The sequence below is a fragment of the Pristiophorus japonicus genome, unplaced genomic scaffold (genome assembly GCF_044704955.1).
Source record: "Pristiophorus japonicus isolate sPriJap1 unplaced genomic scaffold, sPriJap1.hap1 HAP1_SCAFFOLD_3161, whole genome shotgun sequence".
NCBI lineage: Eukaryota > Metazoa > Chordata > Chondrichthyes > Pristiophoridae > Pristiophorus > Pristiophorus japonicus.
The window spans coordinates 249-16,763 of NW_027252957.1; the positions used below are offsets into that span (position 1 = coordinate 249).

Genomic DNA, 16,515 nt, shown 5'->3' on the forward strand with positions numbered 1-16,515 from the left:
CCTCCCTCTCTCTCTTCCCCCCTCCCTCTCTCTCTCTTCCCCCCTCCCTCTCTCTCTCTTCCCCCTCCCTCTCTCTCTCTCCCCCTCCCTCTCTCTCTCTTCCCCCCCTCCTCTCTCTCTCTTCCCCCCCTCCCTCTCTCTCTTCCCCCCTCCCTCTCTCTCTCTTCCCCCTCCCTCTCTCTCTCTTCCCCCCTCCCTCTCTCTCTCCGTCCCCCCTCCCTCTCTCTCTCTTCCCCCCCTCCCTCTCTCTCTCTTCCCCCCTCCCTCTCTCTCTCTTCCCCCTCCCTCTCTCTCTCTTCCCCCCTCCCTCTCTCTCTCTTCCCCCCTCCCTCTCTCTCTCTTCCCCCCTCCCTCTCTCTCTCTTCCCCCTCCCTCTCTCTCTCTTCCCCCCTCCTCTCTCTCTCTTCCCCCCTCCCTCTCTCTCTCTTCCCCCCTCCCTCTCTCTCTCTTCCCCTCCCCTCTCTCTCTCTTCCCCCCTCTCCTCTCTCTGTCTTCCCCCCTCTTCTCTCTCTCTCTTCCCCCCTCCCTCTCTCTCTTCTTCCCCCCTCCTTCTCTCTCTCTCTCTTCCCCCCTCCTTCTCTCTTTCTCTCTTCCCCCCTCCCTCTCTCTCTCTCTCTTCCCCCCTCCCTCTCTCTCTCTCTCTTCCCCCTCCCTCTCTCTCTCTCTCTTCCCCCCTCCCTCTCTCTCTCTCTCTTCCCCCCTCCCTCTCTCTCTCTCTCTTCCCCCCTCCCTCTCTCTCTCTCTCTTCCCCCCTCCCTCTCTCTCTCTCTCTTCCCCCCTCCCTCTCTCTCTCTCTCTTCCCCCCTCCCTCTCCTCTCTCTCTCTTCCCCCCTCCCTCTCTCTCTCTCTCTTCCCCCCTCCCTTCTCTCTCTCTCTTCCCCCCTCCCTCCCCTCTCTCTCTCCTTCCCCCCTCCCTCCCTCTCTTTCTTTCCCCCCCCCCCCCCCCCACCTCTCTCTCGCTCCCCTCCCCCCATCAGCCACCACTGGAGAGCCTAGCCACGGTGGAGGAGACGGTGGTTCGGGACAAGGCGGTGGAATCGCTGCGCAGCGTCTCCCAGGAGCACTCACCGGCCGACCTGGAGCGTCATTTTCGTGCCGCTGGTCAAGCGCCTGGCCAGCGGCGACTGGGTTCACCTCCCGCACCTCGGCCTGCGGCCTCTTCAGCGTCTGCTACCCCCGCGTCTCCAGCACCATCAAGGCGGAGCTTCGGCAGTGAGTATGGTGCGGAGCGGCGGCCCCTTCCCCCCTCCCCCCCCCCCCCCCCCCCCCCCCCCCTCCATGGGCTCACGGCGCAGAGACGGGATCATTGGCGGCGGTTGTGTCGGAGCGACGGCTTTCGAGGGTGTCTGATGTCCGAGCGGGTGGCCAGATTCCGGCGGCAGATGGAGCACGTTGTGGGAAGTGTGAGGTTATCTGTTGGGCCGCTATCGTGCTCTTTTTTTTTTTCGTTTTGTTGCTTCAACCATCTGATGACACACATTGTAGTTGTGTATCTGTAAAGCATGCACTCCCATGTTCCGCCACCAGGGAGCTCATCCCCTGAAGTCCCAAGGGATCCCAGCCTCCCTTGGGAGCACTGAATATAAGCCGGCCCCTAAGGCCTGATCCTCACTCTGGTGTGTCTGATTATAGGTCACTGTTACTTTAACCTCCCTGTGTGAAGCCTCATCTGTGTTAGGAACACAGTAGTAGTATTGGCAGCATCAGGTCCTTATTTAAACCTTCCGACTGCGCCAAAACCAGTATGAAAGTTACTGGGACGTATACTTCACAAAAGCAGTGTCTCTCTGAGGCAGTTCCCCGGAGTCGAGGGTGACTTGCTTGCAGCACGGGCCAGCCCACACTGTGATATGTGTGCGCATATATGGACCATGTACAGTAGACACCTCAAGTCGCTGGAGAAATACCACCAACGATGTCTCCGCAAGATCCTGCAAATCCCCCGGGAGGACAGACGCACCAACGTTAGTGTCCTCGATCAGGCCAACAGCCCCAGCATCGAAGCACTGACCACACTCGACCAGCTTCGCTGGGCAGGGCCACATTGTCCGCATGCCCGACACGAGACTCCCAAAGCAAGCGCTCTACTCAGAACTCCTTCACGGCAAACGAGCCAAAGGTGGGCAGAGGAAACGTTACAGGGGACCACCCTCAAAGCCTCCCTGGTAAAGTGCACCATCCCCACCGACACCTGGGAGTCCCTGGCCCAAAGACCAGTCCGCCCTAAGTGGAGGAAGTGCATCCGGGAGGGCGCTGAGCACCTCGAGTCGCGTCGCCGAGAGCGTGCAGAAAGCAAGCGCAGGCAGCGGAAGGAGCGTGCGGCAAACCAGTCCCACCCTCCCCTTCCCTCAACCACTGTCTGTCCCACCTGTGACAGGGACTGTGGCTCTCGTATTGGACTGTTCAACCACCTAAGGACTCATTTGAAGAGTGGAAGCAAGTCTTGATGTGTGCGCACTAGGTCCGTGCAGCAGAGCTGGTCTCCAGTCGTCTTGGTTAACCCTTGCCACTGGACCGAGATCTGGCTCTGTTGAGCCCGTGTGGTGGCTGGTGTGCAACGGCCACCACACGTTTAAAAGAAACCACGCACAGGCATCTTCCACGCTTCACGATTTAGTTCGGGACCTGAATTTTAGGTCCTTCATTGAAACACCTGTGAACTTGGACGTGGAAGCAAGTCATGCTCGATTCGAGGGACTGCCTGTGATGGTGACACTTCACAAACCCAGTGAGAAACACACACCAAATCGAGTATCTCTGCTAAAACTGTGTTCTCTCACATCTCTCACAAAATCAGGCCTTTGAACTCTACATTCTATACATCATACACCAATAGTACTTACAAATAATTAACAAACACAATGTAGACCAAACGACCAGCTACACAACGCCCAGAAATTGGATTATTACCGCAATAGACTCCTACCACGAATTAATGGCCCAGAAATCCCGCTTTCTTCTTCCCACCGGGGTTGTAGAGAAAAAATGCACACCTACCTGAAGCTTCTGTGCCCGCTCGAGGGCCCGGTCCACAAGCCTCCTCTCCCTGCGCGTTGCAGCGCGTACTAGTTGGGCCGTCCGTAAGCTGAAGCTGGAGCTGGAGTCGCATGGCTCTGGGCAGCCAATCAACATAAGAACATAAGAAATAGGAGCAGGAGTCGGCCATATGGCCCCTCGAGCCTGCTCCGCCATTTAATAAAGTCATGGCTGATCCGATCATGGACTCAGCTCCACTTCCCCGCCCGCCCCCTTATCCCTTATCATTTAAGAAACTGTCTATTTCTGTCTTAAATATATTCAGTGTCCCAGCTTCCACAGCTCTCTGAGGCAGCAAGTTCCACAGATTTCCAACCCTCTGGGAGAAGAAATTCCTCCTCATTTCAGTTTTAAATGGGCGGCCCCTTATTCGAAGATTATGCCCCCTAGTTCGAGTCTCCCCCATCAGTGGAAGCATCCTCTCTGCATCCACCAATCAAGGTACATTATCTTCTCATTCATAATGGGAACTCCGTAAATTAGTTAGATGTGGCCCTTACAGCTGAAGGGATCGGGGGGTATGGAGGAATGGGGTACTGAAGTTGCATAATCAGCCATGATCATATTGAATGGTGGTGCAGGCTCAAAGGGCCGAATGGCCTACTCCTGCACCTATTTTCTGTGTTTCGAACTCATTATTATGAATGAGAACCCCCCTCAAACACTATTTTAAAAAAAACCTGTACAGGGTATTGGTGAGGCCGCACCTGGAGTACTGCGTGCAGTTTTGGTCACCTTACTTAAGGAAGGATATACTGGCCTTGGAGGGGGTTCAGAGACGATTCACTAGGCTGATTCCGGAGATGAGGGAGTTACCTTATGATGATAGATTGAGTAGACTGGGTCTTTACTCGTTGGATTTCAGAAAGATAAGAACATATAAGAACTTAAGAATTAGGAACAGGAGTAGGCCATCTAGCCCCTCGAGCCTGCTCCGCCATTCAACAAGATCACGGCTGATCTGGCCGTGGACTCAGCTCCACTTACTCGCCCGCTCCCCGTAACCCTTAATTCCCTTATTGGTTAAATTGATGAGGGGTGATCTTATAGAAACATTTAAAATAATGAAAGGGATCGACAAGATAGAGGCAGAGAGGTTGTTTCCACTGGTCGGGGAGACTAGAACTAGAGGGCACAGCCTCAAAATATGGGGGAGCCAATTTAAAATTGAGTTGAGAAGGAATTTCTTCTCCCAGAGGGTTGTGAATCTGTGGAATTCTCTGCTCAAGGAAGCAATTGAGGCTAGCTCATTGAATGTATTCAAGTCACAGATAGATAGATTTTTAACCAATAAGGGAATTAAGGGTTACGGGGAGCGGGCGGGTAAGTGGAGCTGAGTCCACGGCCAGATCAGCCATGATCTTATTGAATGGCGGAGCAGGCTCGAGGGGCTAGATGGCCTACTCCTGTTCCTAATTCTTATGTTCTTATACACTACATATTTAAGATTCATTCAAATTAAAGTTATTAATGTCTTATAAAAAAGAATATTTTCCAGATTTTTTTTTAAAAGTTTTTAAAATTATGCCTTAGTATAAACTTACCGTAGTGGGGAGGGTTTTAAATAGTAAAATATGTTTTCATAACTTTAATATGTTTTTGTGTGTTTTAAAACACTTGCGCCTGTAAAAGTCGGCTATGCCCCTGCTTTTATCAGGCGCAAGATTTTTGAGGACATTTGCTGGGCAGGATATGCGTAAATATCGCAATCTTGCCCAAGCAAAGGTCCTCGCTCCCGGTCTGCGGAGGATGTGTCGAGCTCCAGCTTGACAGATCGGAAAAGCCGGCTTTCAGTGCATGCGCATTGCGCGCTGAAAACCGGGTTTACCGATGCCTTCCCGGGTCGGTAAAAATTTGGTACCGGCCCGGGACGTCGGAGTTTCTATCCCACTGTAAACACACAGGTGACCAGATTGACACATTTGAATGGCACGATGACTCTCACACCGTCTCGCATCTGTTTCTGCGGAGGCATCCTCTGCTTTGGTCCGAACTTCAATACACGCCATGCTCATCAGAAAAGCTTCTTCAACGTACAACGCAGCTTGTGTTGTCTCAGACTGAGCCGAAAGTGAGGTATTACCGGCTTTCGCTCCCACATTATTCACTTTGGTCGGAAGAATAAAAAAGCAAATCGTGGAGAGAGGTTACAAAATGCTGCGGTACAGAGGGACCTGGGGGTCCTTGTACATGAAACACACAGTTAGTAGGCAGGTACAACAAGTGATCAGGAAGGCAAATAGAATCTTGGCCTTTATTGCAAGGGGGATGGAGTATAAAAACAGGGAAGTCCTGCTACAACTGTACAGGGTACTGGTGAGGCCACACCTGGAGTACTGCGTACAGTTTTGGTCTCCGTATTTAAGGAGGGATATACTGCATTGGAGGCAGTTGAGAGAAGGTTCACTTGGTTGATTCCTGAGATGAAAGGGGTTGTCTTATGAAGAAAAGTTGAGCAGGTTGGGACTCTACTCATTGGAGTTTAGAAGAAAGGGGGCTTGACAGGGTAGTTGCAGAGAGGATGTTTCCTCTCATGGGGGAATCTAGAACTAGGGGGCATAGTGTCAGAATAAGGGGCCGCCCATTTAAAACTGAGATGAGGGAGAATTTCTTCTGTCAGAGGGTTGTAAATCTGTGGAATTCTCTGCCCCAGAGAGCTGTAGAGGCTGGGTCATTGAATATATTTACGGTGGAGATAGACAGATTGTTCAGCAATAAGGGAGTGAAGGGTCATGGGGAGCGGGTGGGGAAATGGAGCTGAGTCCATGATCAGATCAGCCATGATCGTATTAAATGGCGGAGCAGGCTCGAGGGGCCGAATGGCCAATTCCTGCTATTTCTTATGCAAGAACAGGGGGCGGTGGGACCAATTGGATCGCTTTTTCAAAGAGCCGGCATAGGGAGGGAGAAAGGAATAGAAGGAGATGGTGATGGGGTGAGATGGAGATGTAGAGGGGAGGGAGGAGGCTGGTGTGGAGCATAAACACTGACACGGAGCGGTGGGGGTGAATGTAAATACTTTGTGATACTTTGTTGAAAGAAAGGCAAACGGTTCTCAGACAGAAACGTTAACTTATTTGTACTGACGGGCATGTTCAACATATTCGATCCTGATTTCTTTTGTTGTCGGTGTTCCACCTCCCCACCGCCCCCCTCCCACCCCGCTGCAGAAACTTCAAGAACCTGTGCACAGACGACACTCCCATGGTCAGGAGGGCGGCTGCCTCCAAGCTGGGCGAATTCGCGAAGGTCCTCGAGCTGGAGAACGTCAAGGCGGAGATCATCCCCATGTTCACTAGCCTGGCAGCTGATGAGCAGGTATGTGTGAGCCCCATGCGGGCAGGTCGGAGGGGCCTCTTCTTGGGGACTGCTCCTGGGCATCATCATCATACGCAGTCCCTCGGAATCGAGGAAGACTTGCTTCCTCTCTTAACATGAGTACTTGGGTGGCTGAACAGTCCAATACGGGAATTACAGTCCCTGTCACAGGTGGGACAGACAGTGGTTGAGGGAAGGGGAGGGTGGGACTGGTTTGCCGCACGCTCCTTCCGTTGCCTGCGCTTGGTTTCTGCACGCTCTCGGCGACGAGACTTGAGGTGCTCAGCGCCTTCCCGGATGCACTTCCTCCACTTAGGACGGACTGGTCTTTGGGCCAGGGACTCCCAGGTGTCGGTGGGGATGTTGCACTTTATCAGGGAGGCTTTGAGGATGTCCCTTGTAACGTTTCCTCTGCCCACCTTTGGCACGTTTGCCGTGAAGGAGTTCCGAGTAGAGCGCTTGCTTTGGGAGTCTCGTGTCTGGGGGACATGCGGACAATGTGGCCTGCCCAGCGGAGCTGGTCGAGTGTGGTCAGTGCTTCGATGCTGGGGATGTTGGCCTGGTCGAGGACGCTAACGTTGGTGCGTCTGTCCTCCCGGGGGATTTGCAGGATCTTGCGGAGACATCGTTGGTGATATTTCTCCAGCGACTTGAGGTGTCTATTGTACATGGTCCATCTCTGAGCCATACAGGAGGGCGGGTATCACTACAGCCCTGTAGACCATGAGCTCGGTGGTAGATTTGAGGACCCGGTCTTCAAACACTCTTTTCCTCAGGCGGTCGAAGGCTGCACTGGCGCACTGGAGGCGGTGTTGGACCTAGTCATCAATGTCTGCTCTTGTTGCTAGTAGGCTCCCGAGATATGGGAAATGGTCCACATTGTCCAGGGCCGCGCCGTGGATCTTGATGACTGGGGGGCAGTGCTGTGCGGCGAGGACAGGCTGGTGGAGGATTACAATTACGAGTTAATATTACGAGCGACGTGAAGTGACTGACGCAATTGAACGAGGCCACCCACCCCCGCCTCGCTAACCGCCCGACCCTTGCTCCGCCAGGACTCGGTGCGCCTGCTCGCCGTGGAAGCCTGCGTGAGCATCGCCAAGCTGCTGAAGCGAGAGGATCTGGAGAAGCTGGTGATGCCCACCCTGCGACAGGCGGTGGAGGACAAGTCGTGGCGTGTGCGTTACATGGTGGCGGACAAGTTCACCGAGGTAAGCCGGCACGGAGAGCGACATCTCGCGCTCGTGTAACCCGGAGCCGCTGACTGCCGTTCTCTGATTGCTCCATCCCGAGCTTCACGCGCCCCCGCCCTCCATCTCGCGCTTCTCCTCCGCACAGGCCCGAGATCGGAAGCTGGAAACCTTCCTGGGAATCTGTGTGCGATTGCACCGAGCCAATGAGACTGGTTAACCTTCTTTGCTCCCAGGAGATTAACTCCAGCTTCTCCAGTCTCCCCACGAGGTGCCTTTCAACCTCAAATAAAACGATTCCTCGCCCCGTGCGTGCAATTGCCACATACCGTGTGAGAATTCCCAGCAGGGTTTGTCTCTGCAAGCGTGCGGGGCCGGACCGCACAAGCGACTGTCCGTTTCCAGTCCGTCGCCTCAACCCGACACCAGAACCGCTGCTCGCTGATTTACATCGGCTCCCGATCTGGCAACACCTCCATTACAAAATTCTCATCCTCGTTTTCCAATCCATCCAGCCACTACACCCCACCCTATCTCTGTAACCTCCTCCAGCCCCTACACCCCTCCCTATATCTGTAACCTCCTCCAGCCCCGACACCCCACCCTATCTCTGTAACCCCCTCCAGCCTCTACACCCCTCCCTATCTCTGTAACCCCCTCCAGCCCCGACACCCCTCCCTATCTCTGTAACCCCCTCCAGCCCCTACACCCCTCCCTATCTCTGTAACCTCCTCCAGTCCCTACACCCCTCTCTATCTCTGTAACCTCCTCCAGCCCCTACACCCCTCCCTATCTCTGTAACCTCCTCCAGCTCCTACACCCCTCCCTATCTCTGTAACCTCCTCCAGCTCCTACACCTCTCCATATCTCTGTAACCTCCTCCAGCCCCTACACCCCTCCCTATCTCTAACCCCCTCCAGCCTCTGCACCTCTACCTATCTCTGTAACCTTCTCCATCCCCTACACCCCTCCCTATCTCTGTAACCTCTTCCAGCCCCTACACCCCTCCCTATCTCTGTAACCTCCTCCAGTCCCTTCACCCCTCCCTATCTCTGCAACCATCCTCAAGTCCCTACACCCTCCCTATCTCTATAACCTCCTCCAGCCCTTATATCCCTCCCTATCCCTGTAACCTCCTCCAGCTCCTACACCCCTCCCTATCTCTGCAACCTCCTCCATCCCCTACACCCCTCCCTAACTCTGTAACCACCTCCAGCCCCTACAACTCTCCCTATCTCTAACCTCCTCCAGCCCCTACACCCCTCCCTATCTCTGTAACCTCCTCCAGCCCCTATACCCCTCCCTATCTCTGTAACCACCTCCAGCCCCTACAACTCTCCCTATCTCTAACCTCCTCCAGCCCCAACACCCCTCCCTATCTCTATAACCTCCTCCAGCCCCTATATCCCTCCCTATCTCTGTAACCACCTCCAGTCCCTACAGCCCTCCCTATCTCTGTAACCTCCTCCAGCCCCTATACCCCTCCCCATCTCTGTAACCACCTCCATCCCCTGCACCCCTCCCTATCTCTGTAACCTCCTCCAGCCCCTACACCCCTCGCTATCTCTGTAACCTCCTCCAGTCCCTACACCCCTCCCTATCTCTGTAACCTCCTCCAGCCTCTATACCCCTCCCTATCTCTGTAACCTCCTCCATCCCCTACACCCCTCCCTATCTCTGTAACCACCTCCAGTCCCTACACCCCTCCCTATCTCTGTAACCTCCTCCAGCCTCTATACCCCTCCCTATCTCTGTAACCTCCTCCATCCCCTACACCCCTCCCTATCTCTGTAACCACCTCCAGCCCCTACAACTCTCCCTATCTCTAACCTCCTCCAGCCCCGACACTCCTCCCTATCTCTCTATCCTCCTACAACCCTCCAAGATCTCTGCGCTCCTCTAATTCTGCCCTCTTGCGCATCCCCCCTCAATTTCTAAACTCGAGGGAACACAAGCTCAGTCAGTGCGACGTGTCCTCGGGATTTAACCCTTTAGCCCCCGGGCTAGCAATCTGGTGAACCTGCGCCGCTCCCCGGACAATCTCTCCTTCCTGAGGGGCGGGGGCCAGGACTGAGCCTGCTTACTCCGGATGGGGGTCTGACTGAGCGACCTATCCTCGTAATATAAGCCAATCAGCTTCAATGAAGATAACGGGCGATGCTAGTGCTGAAGTTTAAGAGCGTTTTTTCTCCCTTTCTCCCCCCGTCTCCCCTCCCCTCCCCCCCACGTCTCCCCTCCCCCTCCCCTCCCCTCCCCCCCCCGTCTCCCCGCCCCTCCCCCCCCCACCGTCTCCCATCCCCCCGTCTCCCCTCCCCTCCCCTCCCCCCCCCCCCCGCCCCTCCCCCCCCGTCCCCCCCCACCATCTCCCATCCCCCGTCTCCCCTCCCCTCCCCTCCCCCCGGCTCCCCTCCCCTCCCCTTCCCTCCCCCCGTCTCCCCTCCCCTCCCCCCCCGTCTCCCCTCCCCTCCCCCCCCGTCTCTCCTCACCGTCTCCCCTCCCCCGTCTCCCCTCCCCCGTCTCCCTCCCCTCCCCCCCGTCTCCCCTCCCCTCCCCCCCCCGTCTCTCCTCACCGTCTCCCCTCCCCCGTCTCCCTCCCCCGTCTCCCCTCCCCTCCCCTCCCCCCCCGTCTCGTCTCCCCTCCCCCCCGTCCCCCCCCACCGTCTCCCATCCCCCGTCTCCCCTCCCTCCCCTCCCCCCCGTCTCCCCTCCCCCCCGGCTCCCCTCCCCCCCGGCTCCCCTCCCCTCCCCTCCCCCCGTCTCCCCTCCCCTCCCTCCCCCGTCTCCCCCTCCCCTCCCCTCCCGTCTCCCCTCCCCTCCCCCCCCCCGTCTCCCTCCCCTCCCCCCCCCCCCGTCTCCCCTCCCCCCCGTCTCCCCTCCCCTCCATTCCTCCCCCGTCTGCGCCCCCGTGTCTCTCCCCTTTCCCCCCCCCACCCCGTGTCTCTCCCCTCCCCCCCCCCCACCCCGTGTCTCTCCCCACGCCCCCCCCCACCCCGTGTCTCTCCCCACGCCCCCCCCCACCCCGTGTCTCTCCCCGCGCCCCCCCACCCCGTGTCTCTCCCCGCGCCCCCCCACCCCGTGTCTCTCCCCGCTCCCCCCCCCACCCCGTGTCTCTCCCCGCTCCCCCCCCCCACCCCGTGTCTCTCCCCGCTCCCCCCCCCCCCACCCCGTGTCTCTCCCCGCTCCCCCCCCCCCCCACCGCGTGTCTCTCCCCGCTCCCCCCCCCCCACCCCGTGTCTCTCCCCGCTCCCCCCCCACCCCGTGTCTCTCCCCGCTCCCCCCCCACCCCGTGTCTCTCCCCGCTCCCCCCCCCCACCCCGTGTCTCTCCCCGCTCCCCCCCCCCCCACCCCGTGTCTCTCCCCGCTCCCCCCCCTACCCCGTGTCTCTCCCCGCTCCCCCCCCGACCCCGTGTCTCTCCCCGCTCCCACCCCACCCCGTGTCTCTCCCCGCTCCCCCCCCAACCCTGTGTCTCTCCCTGCTCCCCCCATGCGTTGTGTCGTACAGTTGCAGAAGGCCATCGGGCCCGATATTACCAAGAAGGACCTGGTCCCTGCGTTCCAGAACCTTATGAAGGACTGCGAAGCTGAAGTGCGTGCAGCCGCCGCCAACAAGGTCAAAGGTCAGGGTCCGTGCTAAATTGGCCAACACCCTGAGAACCCGCGCTGGCGGTGAGCCTTTCCTGGCATCCCACAGCGCTTCACCAAGCCAGTGAAACTCGTGGAGGGATGGAGGGACCTTGGAGTGCAGGTCCACAGATCCCTGAAGGTAGCAGGCCAGGTAGAAAAGGTGGTTAAGAAGACATACGGAATGCTTGCCTTTGTAAGTCGAGACAAAGAATGCATCAGCAGTGGGGGTTATGCTTTGAACTGTATAAAACACTAGTTAAGCCACAGCTGGAGTACCGCGTGCCAATCTGGTCACCACATTACAGGAAAGATGTGATTGCACCAGAAAGGGTGCAGAGGAGATTTACGAGGATGTTACCTGGAATGGACAATTTTAGCTATGAGGACAGATTGAATAGGTTATTTTCTTTGGAACAGAGGGGACCTGATTGAGCTGTATAAAATTATGAGGGGCCTGGATAAAGTGGATAGTAAGGACCTGTTTCCCTTAGCAGAGGGGTCAACAACCAAGGGGCATAGATTTTAAGTAATTGGGGGGAGGTTTAGAGGGGATTTGAAGGAAATGTCTTCACCCAGAGGGTGGTGGGGGTCTGGAGCTCACGGCCTGAAAGGGTGGTATAGGCAGAAACCCTCACCACATATAAAAAGTACTTGGATGTACACTTGAAGTGCCATAACCTACAGGGCTACAGACCAAGAGCTGGAAAGTGAGGTTAGGCTGGAGAGCTCTTGGTCGGCCGGCGCAGACACGATGGACCGAATGGCCTGCTTCTAATTCTTATATTCTTATTAATGTTGGGGAAGTCCAGAACCAGGGGTCACAGTCTCAGGATAAGGGGTAAGCCATTTAGGACCGAGATGAGGAGAAACTTCTTCACCCAGAGAGTGGTGAACCTGTGGAATTCTCTACCACAGAAAGTTATTGAGGCCAATTCACTAAATATATTCAAAAAGGAGTTAGATGTAGTCCTTACTACTAGGGGACTCAAGGGGTATGGCGAGAAAGCAGGAATGGGGTACTGAAGTTGCATGTTCAGCCATGAACTAATTGAATGGTGGTGCAGGCTCGAAGGGCCGAATAGTCTACTCCTGCACCTATTTTCTATGTTTCTGTGCCGTTACGATTCTCTGATTGGAGCACTATTCTTTTTTGAAGTGCAATCTTTGTTGTAAGGTAAGCTCGAGGGGCTGAATGGGCCTCCTCCTGTTCCTGTGTAACAGGCTCGAGAGGCTGAATGGGCCTCCTCCTGTTCCTGTGTAACAGGCTCGAGAGGCTGAATGGGCCTCCTCCTGTTCCTGTGTAACAGGCTCGAGAGGCTGAATGGGCCTCCTCCTGTTCCTGTGTAACAGGCTCGAGGGGCTGAATGGGCCGAAACCTGTTCCTCTGTCCCTCAGGACACCCCGGGGGAGAACTGCGGCCCTTGAATGCTCCGCAGCTCCCCAAGACGCAGGGAACACCTGCTTCCCCACTCCTTTGCAGCTCTCAAATTGATCGTATGCTGGTGTCAGGCATCTGCCAGGGACATCAAAAAGCGGTGAGGACCCAATGTAGCATCAATTCTGTTTGGGCGTGGGTGTCACGGCCAGATGGTCCCAGATGGTCACCTTCCTTTTACTCTCCCCCCTCCCGATAACCGGGTGCTCCTAAGTGTGTCCGCATTTGCTGAATGTGGCCCACAGCAAGTGTCGTCATCATCATCATAGGCAGTCCCTCGGAATCGAGGAAGACTTGTTTCCACTCTTAAAATGAGCCCTTAGGTGGCTGAACAGTCCAATACGAGAACCACAGTCCCTGTCACAGGTGGGACAGATAGTCGTTGAGGGAAGGGGAGGGTGGGACTGGTTTGCCGCACGCTCCTTCCGCTGCCTGCGCTTGGTTTCTGCACACTCTCGGCGACGAGACTCGAGGTGCTCAGCGCCCTCCCGGATGCACTTCCTCCACTTAGGGCGGACTGGTCTTTGGAACTCCCAGCTGTCAGTGGGGATGTTGCATTTTATCAGGGAGGCTTTGAGGGTGTCCTTGTAACGTTTCCTCTGCCCACCTTTGGATTGTTTGCCGTGAAGGAGTTCCGAGTAGAGCGCTTGCTTTGAGAGTCTCGTGTCTCCCAATATGTGAGGAGGACACAAAAATGTGCAAAACGACATAGACAGGCTAATTGAGTGGGCAAAAATTTGGCAGACGGAGTATAATGTGGGAAAGTGTGAGGTCATGCACTTTGGCAGAAAAAAATCGAAGAGCAAGTTATTATTTAAATGGAGAAAGATTGCAAAGTGCTGCAGTACAGCGGGACCTGGGGGTACTTGTGCATGAAACACAAAAAGTTAGTATGCAGGTACAGCACGTGATCAGGAAGGCCAGTGGAATGTTGACCTTTATTGCAAGGGGGATGGAGTATAAAAGCAGGCAAGTCTTGCTAGTTATACAGGTTATTGGTGAGGCCACACCTGGAATACTGCGTGCAATTTTGGTTTCCATATTTACGAAAGGATATACTTGCTTGGGAGGCAGTTCAGAGAAGGTTCACTCGGTTGATTCCGGGGATGAGGGGGTTGACTTATGAGGAAAGGTTGAGCAGGTTGGGCCTCCACTCATTGGAGTTCAGAAGAATGAGAGGTGATCTTATCAAAACGTATCAGATAATGAGGGGGTCTCGACAAGGTGGATGCAGAGAGGATGTTTCCACTGATGGGGGAGACTAGAACTAGGGGGCATGGTCTTAGAATAAGGGGCCGCCCATTTAAAACTGAGATGAGGAGGAATTTCTTCTCTCAGAGGGTTGTAAATCTGTGGAATTCGCTGCCTCAGAGAGCTGTGGAAGCTGGGACATTGAATATATTTAACACCGAGATAGACAGTTTCTTAAACAAATGGGGTTATGGGGAACGGGCAGGGAAGTGGAGCTGAGTCCATGATCGGATCAGCCATGATCTTATTGAATGGCGGAGCAGGCTCGAGGGGCCAAATGGCCGACTCCTGCTCCTATTTCTTATGTTCTTATGTGTGTCCGCGTTTGCTGAATGTGGCCCACAGCAAGTATCAGATGTCTGATAAGGCCCAGCGAGGTAATGGAGTGTGCCCTCACCCCTCCCATTATCTCCCCGTCCAGCACCTCATTCCCCTTATCCTCTTCCCCTTCCCTGATTTTACAACCTGCCCTCTTAAAATATGCTGCTGCCCCTGCTCTCCCCCACACTGCCCCTGCTCTCCCCCACACTGCCCCTGCTGTCCCCCACACTGCCCCTGCTGTCCCCCACACTGCCCCTGCTGTCCCCCACACTGCCTCTCCCTTTCTCCCCCTTGCTGCTGTGTCAGTTTGCTTTGCAAAGAAAAAGAAAGAGTTGGATTTATGTAGCGCCTTTCACGACCCCCAGATGTCTCAAAGCGCTTTACAGTCAGTGAAGTGAAATCACTGTTGCAATGTAGGAAATGCGGCATCCAATTTGAGCACAGCAAGCTCCCACAAACAGCAATGCGATCGTATTCAGTTTACCTGCTTTAGTGCTGTTGGCTGAGGGATTAATATTGGCCAGGACACCGGGGAGGTCTCCCGCCTCTGCTCCACTCCCCACCCAAACAGTACGGTGCTCTCTCAGTACAGCCCCTCCGACAGTGCGGCGCTCCCTCAGTACTGCCCCTCCGACAGTGCGGCGCTCCCTCAGTACTGCCCCTCCGACAGTGCGGCGCTCCCTCAGTACTGCCCCTCCGACAGTGCGGCACTCCCTCAGTACTGTCCCTCCGACAGTGCGGCACTCCCTCAGTACTGCCCCTCCGACAGTGCGGCGCTCCCACAGTATTCCCGCAGTAACTTTATTCAGTTAGTGTTCATTCCAATGTGTGATAAAATTTAAATATTCAAGAACGCGTGCAAAAAGAAGTGAGAGTTCTTTACTTAAGCGTTGCTTCTTTCAGAGTTCTGCGAGAGCCTGCCCATAGATAGCCGGCAGAATATCATCATGGCGCAGATCCTCCCCTGTGTTAAGGTAAGCCTTTAAATCACCTCTCCAAATCTTCCTCGTTTTATCGTCTTCCCCCCTCACCCCCGCAGCATTTACCACCACTGCTCCACCTGTATCTAACCCCGTGCTGTACCTGCCCTGGGAGTGTTTGATGGGACAGTGTAGAGGGAGCTTTACTCTGTATCTAACCCCCTGTACCTGTACCTGCCCTGGGAGTGTTTGTTGGGACAGTGTAGAGGGAGCTTTATAAGAATTTAAAGCCGGTGGGAAAGTCAGACCGCTTACCTTGTGGTCTGTTGCCCTCCAACAGGAGCTAGTATCCGATGGCAACGAACATGTGAAATCAGCTCTGGCGTCCGTGATCATGGGGCTGTCCCCAATACTGGGAAAGGACAACACTGTTGAGCACCTGCTGCCTCTCTTCCTGGCGCAGCTGAAGGACGAGGTGAGTTGGCAGATCGCGAGAGGCCTGGCGCAATCGGTAACGGGGCAACCCATTGCACTTGGTGTATGAAGCCCCCAGGAATCCGAGACCCCCCCCCCCCACCCACCCCCCACTGGAAGCAGAGAAACAGTACCATTCAATGCAGCATGAATGAAGCACACAAAGTTAGCGCGCGACACGCAAAGTTAGTATGCAGGTACAGCAAGTGATCAGGAAGGCCAATGGTATCTTGGCCTTTATTGCAAAGGGGATGGAGTATAAAAGCAGGGAAGTCTTGCTACAGTTATACAGGGTATTGGTGAGGCCACACCTGGAGTACTGCGTACAGTTTTGGTCTCCGTATTTAAGGAGAGATATACTTGCATTCAGCGAAGGTTCACTCGGTTGATTCCTGAGATGAGGGGGTTGTCTTACGAAGAAAATTTGAGCAGGTTGGACCTGTACTAATTGGAATTCAGAAGAATGAGAGGTGATCTTATCGAAACGTATAAGATTCTGAGGGGGCTGGCCAGGGTAGATGCAGAGAGGATGTTTCCACTGATGGGGGGAATCTAGAACTAGGGGACATCGTTTCAGAATAAATGGAAATGAGAAGGAATTTCTTCTCTGAGGGTTGTAAATCTGTGAAATTCACTGCCCCAGAGAGCTGTGGAGGCTGGGTCATTGAATATATTTAAGGTGGAGATTTTTGAGCGATAAGGGAGTGAAGGGTTATGGGGAGCGGGCGGGGAAGTGGAGCTGAGTCCATGATCGGATCAGCAGTGATCGTATTAAATGGCGGAGCAGGCTCGAGGGGCCGAATGGCCGACTCCTGCTCCTGTTTCTAATGTTCTTATGTTAAGACCTGGATGACATTCAGGCTTGGGCTGATAAGTGGCAAGTAATATTCGCGCCACACAAGTGCCAGGCAATGACCATCTCCAACAAGCGAGAGTCTAACCGCCG

General features: G+C 55.1%; 1 pseudogene; it reads left to right on the plus strand.

Annotated features, from left to right (window-relative positions):
• The first annotated feature begins 977 nt into the window (after positions 1-977).
• LOC139249517 (serine/threonine-protein phosphatase 2A 65 kDa regulatory subunit A alpha isoform-like) lies at positions 978-15,606 on the plus strand (annotated as a pseudogene).
• Positions 15,607-16,515: the final 909 nt, after the last annotated feature.